General features: G+C 38.6%; 1 protein-coding gene across 1 annotated transcript in view; it reads right to left on the bottom strand.

Annotated features, from left to right (window-relative positions):
• CCDC178 (coiled-coil domain containing 178) overlaps positions 1 to 6,023 on the bottom strand; it is a 189,303-nt gene that overhangs the window by 22,825 nt on the left and 160,455 nt on the right.

Raw genomic sequence — 6,023 nt, 5'->3', positions numbered from 1 at the left:
GGGGGGGGAGGGGGGGGGAAATTAAATTCCCAAGTCAGAGTAGGAGAGGAAATTAATGGCAGCGTTCAAGAAGAATGATGGAGGGAAATATAGAAAGCAGTCAATAGCCCATTCTGCGCTGTACGGACCTGACAGGAATTTCACAGTCCCTTGGTTTTTCAGCCCGCTCATGTGCATTCATCAGAAACCAGTCACATCTGGCTGCCAGGATGGGGGGTTAATTTTCTCTAAATGCCTCAGCAGAATTGTTCTAGCTGAGGCAAACTCTGTGACTGCAAAGCTGATGAGTAAAATATTTCTACTTCACCCACTTTAACTCAAAACCGATAGCCTCGGGACATATTGAACCTTTCTTAAAAAAATAATCTTTTGAAGCTTTTTGAATGGCACATCACGTCAGGCCAAAGTTTAAAATGCAAGTTTAAGACTTTGATGGACACAAGGGCTTTTTTCTTTTTTTTTTTTCCCTGTGTAAAGCTTATCATAGCTTGGCAATGTGTGCTTTAGTGCATGACAAAACTAAAGAGAATTAACTTAGCCATCAGCTGCTCAGGGAGAACAATAACAGGAAAGAAATTTCCAGATAGAAGTTCCTATTAATCTACCTAGCTATAACCATGTGACATGAAAGCATCTAACAGCACTAAACTGCACCGAATGCGGCAGCTGAGAGTGACGCTACTTAAAAAATGGATTTTAAATAGACGTATGGAAAAGATAACATCCTAGGAACCGCATTCGGTGCAAAGGATCCTAACTGGAACGATTCAAAGTAGGAGTGCTTACCGGGTAGGCTTTTGCTATTTGCTAACAGTAATTATTGTTACAATCTACAGTTAAGACTGGTATCAATTTTCCCTTAATCTGCAAGTATTTGGAACTCATAAACACGGTGTGGCAGGTCTCGGTCTAGAAGGAAAATGTTTTAATGAGCTCCGAAAAGCTACCAACACAGAATGTTTTTGAAAACGACTGTGGGTTTTGGTAAATTCTGCAAACATTGCCGCATACTCTACACGAGTCACAATTTAGAAAATGGAAATTTAAACCACCTAAATGATTGCTTAGTGGAAATACACGGTTTTGTGTTTCATCAGGTTAATTATTTCAATAAATTCCATAGCTATTGTTAGCATAAGGCCTTCAAGAGTATGCCTGTCAACCAGATTAACACAACGGATTGTACCATTCCTTTGGAAATATTACATTTCATTAAGGTCAATGCCACAGGTCAATAATTGGATCAGTTATAAAGAAGCTTTTACATGATAAGATATGACTGCTCTTTAGGAGCAAGCGCAGTGTACCAGGTGAAAAATACACTTTTTCAAAAGAATGTAGATTATAGTAATATCAAGTGAGCTATTACAGCCTAGAGAGTAATTAATGCACATTTTCAAAATTAATGGCCTGATTTTCAGAGATACTGAGTTTCCACAAGTCCCATTAGATTCTATGGAAGCTGTGAGTACTCTGCATCTTTGTAAATGAGGCTGTAAAATATTAAAACAGGTCTTTGTACATAATTCTTTTGAGTCCTGCCAGTGTCTATTAAAAATAACATGAGGGAAGATAGAAAAACTCAATGGGAAAATATAAAACTATCAATCTGAATCACAGCCAAAACCTGGACACAAATAGGAATATGTTTTCTGGTTTGAAGAAGCTTTTCTAAGTACCACTGCTCCTTTCCTCCTATTTTAAGAAAATTTTTTCCCCGAAATTTATCTCTCTCTGCAGGTCTGCTGTTAATTCAACTATTTTCAAATCTCGTGTTATTTGATACCATTATGGAGTCTGAAAAAGAATGCAGGTGAGAGAGGAGAAAAACATAACAACTTATGACATTTTAATAAAACAACCTACTTAAGCCCTAGAAAAACAAATTAAGTAGAAAACTATTTTTTGGATTATCAAAATTCTCATTTTTGTAAAAAGGTAAAATAATTGCAAGATATGTTGTCATGATGAGGAAAATGGTGGTTGGGAGAGCACGTGAAAGGATTCGTCAGTGAATGGTGAAAGGGATCAGTGGCTATCCAGTTCAACGGCTATCCAGTTTTTTGTCTTGAGAGAATCAAAAGACATTCCAAAATTTTGAGATTTGGCTATTTGAAAGTTGCTATAATATTTGTTGAGAAACTGACAGTTTATAACGGCTGGTGTCCAATGTGACCTTCACTAATGTTTCTCATTTCAAAGAACTGAATAAACACTTGAAAATTGCAAGTCCGTGATAGCTCTTGTTACTATTGTAAGCATCCCTGCATCTAATGCATCTCATATTTTGAATACCTTTTATTGTGCCTAGCATAATGGAGCCTGTGATGCCCATGCCCCCATGTAGCGGGACACAAGGGAGCAATGACTGTGCAGAAATGGGGGACAGGATGGAGCGAAGGCCCCATAGCTCTCGCCTGTTCGGACACTGTCATCCTTGGTAAGTCCGCCTCTGCCAGACCTCTCACAGTTCTCAGACCTAAACTTATGTCAAGGGCCTAAAGCCTCAGGCTCTGAAACACATTTGAATGCACTGAGAGAGAAAACCTAAGGCGGGGAAGTGAAAGGAGGACCTCGCCTGCATAAAGTAACACCAACTTGTGATACTGAGCACTTAGTTCAGTGATTTAGCAGTTACGGCTCCTCATTGTTAAAATAAGAGGGAAGGGGAGAAGACTGCACGTTTGAGTAAAAGATAAGACCCAACCAAGGGCTTATCTACCAAGACCATGCGGCAACAAAAGCACAAAAGGACACAGACTGGAGGAGGCTCCTTGGAGCTCCCTCTCAGCTGGACTGAGATCCCCGAACCGTCTGTGACCACCGGCTTGATCTTTATCGACAGGTCGTATTACCCTCCCTGTGTATGTAGTTTTGTCGTGTTATGTGTTACTATTTCGTGAACCTGTATGCTTGCTTAAGGATTCTGGCTCTCATAATAAACTGCCACCATATAGTACCCGCCTGACTGTGGAGTCTGAGTAGTGGTCGTTTCCCCCCCCCTTCTTTTGGTACTATACGGTGCATGACAGAGCCTAAACCCAATATTTATTAATTTTACAGTATTAATTGCAACATAAATAACGTTTATGCACACGATCAGAAATACATGTCTGCGAGAAAGCAACAGCTTGATGAAATAATGTTACCTGAAAGTTTAGAATAAACCGATGGACCCACTGACCTAGGAGGGGCCATGAAATCTCCTGAGTTGACTGCAGACCCTTCGCTGAGGGAACAATTTAAAACAGAAAAATCCTGAGTAACCTAGCTAAAGAGCACTTCCAGCCCAAAAGCAGCCTGCAGATTTCATAGCTTTTGCCATGATCTCTCTATCCCTACAGGCACTGATACTTCTCCCTTAGATCCTCTTCTCGGTCATATAATAGACATAGAGTTATTTGCTTTTCCTTATCTTTTAAATTTTGATCACATGTAGAGACTTAAGAAGGCATGGCATGCATGAGTTGCATACATGACATTGTTGCTAATTCCTTCATTTTTCATTGCTTTTTTTTTCACTATTTGAGAAACATGCTGTTTCCTAAGTATTCTCAACACATTGAGCCAAATGCTGACAGAGAAGGTAACAGCATCTCCAGTGTTCAAGGTGTAGGAATGTGTACAGTAGCCAAATATTTGTATGAGATTCACTTTGTTTCTGACATTTACTTTGCTGTAGGAGCAGGACTGAAGGAAAAAGGAAACAAAAAGATAAGCTAGCTCCAGATTTTGGGGATTCAAAAGGAAAGGAAGCGCCACGATCCTTGTTTCTGTCGTTCTGCCATGGCTGCAGCTGATACAGGTCTGCTGTTAGTCCCCACAAAACAACCTATGTTAAAGGGACTGTAGGGGTTTCTGCAAGCATCAAAACAAAATTCATCCTGCAAGAAGGAGCAATAGCTTTCAAAGAGATGTGGGTTTTTTTTTTGCTGGGAGGGGACAATTTTTGTAGCAAGTGACTCCTCCCAGTCCTCATGCTACAAACAAGAGGATGATGAGCTGATGGCTTTGCTGGAGAGGCACCTTTGTGAGCTGCTGGGGAGAACGAATGACACTGTCAAGGAGTTGCCCTAGCCATACTGCTACTTTGGGGCTTCACTGATACTCTCCTTGGCTTGTGGCTCCCCTCTGTGCCTCACAGCAGAGGGGAGCATATGGCTCTATGTTTAATTCCTTGTTTATATATGGTACTAATATCATCAATAATATCAGCGTAGATTTGGGAAAAGGAGGTGTGAATTAGCTGCCGTTGCTATCTTACTAGAGAGGAAGCTTATGATTCGGGGTACCTTATTCTGTTCTCACCTTTAAGGTTTTTGTTATGCTAAATCAAGATACTTCATTAAATTCATGCCTGATTTGCAGTAATATGATTGAAATTAAGCTAATATTTTAATCTGTAATTTCTTATTTGAGGGATCAAACTGGGATAAAAAACACATGATACTGTTTGATGCTGAGGCCTATTCAAGCCTAATTCATTATTCCAGTGTTATTGTTTCTAGGTCCTCATTAATTAATGCTATCACAATATTTGGATTCTCTATACAGTAAACAAAAGGTAAATTGAAAGAAAATCCCACATAGAGAGAAGGAACTGTATCTTATTTAGACCAGAACGCTTTTTACTTTTGTTGCCTGGCAGTTCACAGGAACCCAAAATTTTCACCTGCTTCTCTTTTAGTACACAGTCCAGCTGCATAGGACTGGACCAATGCAGATTACAGACATATTTGACAATGGACCCAAAACTAGGGGTGTTTACTTGATTAAACATCAAATGGCACGTGGCCCCATTAAGAATACAAAGTGAACAGCACATGGAACTCAGTCATGATTCTTTTTCTCGGTCAATAACATACTACTTGGACTGCTTCAGTTACCAGTTCTGGCCAGTGACTACGTGCTAACATTATATTGGGTTATGACTACAAACCTAATTCTCCTCTCTGCTGTTTTTAATTAGTGAGATTCAACCAATCTGAATATAACTGTTCCTGTTTTACACCTGAGAATGCAAAGAGAGAGTCAGACCTTCTATGAATGAAGTTTCATTTTATTTTCCAAAATTAAATAATAATTATTAATTATTAATTATTAATAATTATTAATAAGACAAATGTATTCTGCATTTAGAACACATACTTGCTTCTAAGGTGTCTGATCCTGTAAAACTGCAAGGTTCTGGATCACATAAAAGGTAGTAGATATTATTATAGGCAGAACTAGGATAATGCTTGTCTCAAAAGAAGTTCCTCTTTAAATTTTACCAAACTTTAAACATTTGATCTAAAAATGTGCATGGCAGGTGTTTGCCTCTATTAATAAGACAAATGTATTCTACATTTAGAACACATACTTGCTTCTAAGGTGTCTGATCCTGTAAAACTGCAAGGTTCTGGATCACATAAAAGGTAGTAGATATTATTATAGGCAGAACTAGGATAATGCTTGTCTCAAAAGAAGTTCCTCTTTAAATTTTACCAAACTTTAAACATTTGATCTAAAAATGTGCATGGCAGGTGTTTGCCTCAGGCTGAATTTGTTTGGATAGCCCAAGCAGTTTGCTTTTTTTGTGAGGTATTCTGGGCAAAATACATTATTCTGCTCCTGTTACAGAATTATACTGATGTTTCCTTTACTAGATGCAGTATGCAAAGGGGACTCATATTTCAAAGGGGACAGCATTTTTGTATGTGATATGACTTTTTCATAAAAATAATCTGGTGAAAACTGTAAGTCTTTGGAAAAATATTGACTGCAGATAGTAACTAGTACATTTTTCCATTGTTATCAACCAAAATTTTTAAAAATACTGTCCTCTGTAAGCATTCTTGAGCCTCTCACTGGTCCTACATTTGATCAGATTGTTTATGTACCAGCCTTGCCGAGCAAGTAAGAATGCTTATGTCTTTATAACTCTACCCTGTACATAAACCATCTTCACAAAGCAATTTGTCATATGTTAGATCAGGAATACAGCACTGTGCTGGTTTTGGCTGGGATAGAGTTAATTTTCT

This window comes from Aptenodytes forsteri, unplaced genomic scaffold (assembly GCF_000699145.1).
Source record: "Aptenodytes forsteri isolate BGI_AS27 unplaced genomic scaffold, ASM69914v1 Scaffold23, whole genome shotgun sequence".
Classification (NCBI taxonomy): Eukaryota; Metazoa; Chordata; class Aves; order Sphenisciformes; family Spheniscidae; genus Aptenodytes; species Aptenodytes forsteri.
The sequence above is the reverse complement of the archived record's forward strand: the minus strand, read 5'-3'. Positions and strand labels throughout refer to the sequence as shown.